This window comes from Penaeus monodon, chromosome 15 (genome assembly GCF_015228065.2).
Source record: "Penaeus monodon isolate SGIC_2016 chromosome 15, NSTDA_Pmon_1, whole genome shotgun sequence".
NCBI classification, from domain to species: domain Eukaryota; kingdom Metazoa; phylum Arthropoda; class Malacostraca; order Decapoda; family Penaeidae; genus Penaeus; species Penaeus monodon.
Window position 1 is genome coordinate 14100969 of NC_051400.1, and position 290 is coordinate 14101258.

Genomic DNA, 290 nt, shown 5'->3' on the forward strand with positions numbered 1-290 from the left:
TATCCCTACCTGTCTCACTTCTCCTTTCCTACATCTTACCTTGTCGTGCGCTCCCCGACGTGTATTAGGCACAGCCATCTCTTCTCGTCCCCTTTTTCCTTCTTCCTTGCCTTCTCTCCCTCTCACTTCCCCATTTTTCCCGGATTCCCCTCTCCCTTTCTTCGTCCCATGTCCTCCCTTTCCTTCTCCCTCTCCCCCGATCACTCCCTCCTCCTTGTCCCAATCCACCTTCTTCCACATTTATGCTCACCTTTGATAGCGTGTCCTTCAGTGCACGGATTGGGCACGAC

At 53.1% G+C, this 290-nt stretch overlaps 1 protein-coding gene across 1 annotated transcript in view; it reads right to left on the reverse strand.

The window, feature by feature from the left end:
* Window positions 1-290, reverse strand: part of LOC119582228 (endothelin-converting enzyme 2-like) — a 39160-nt gene that overhangs the window by 38523 nt on the left and 347 nt on the right.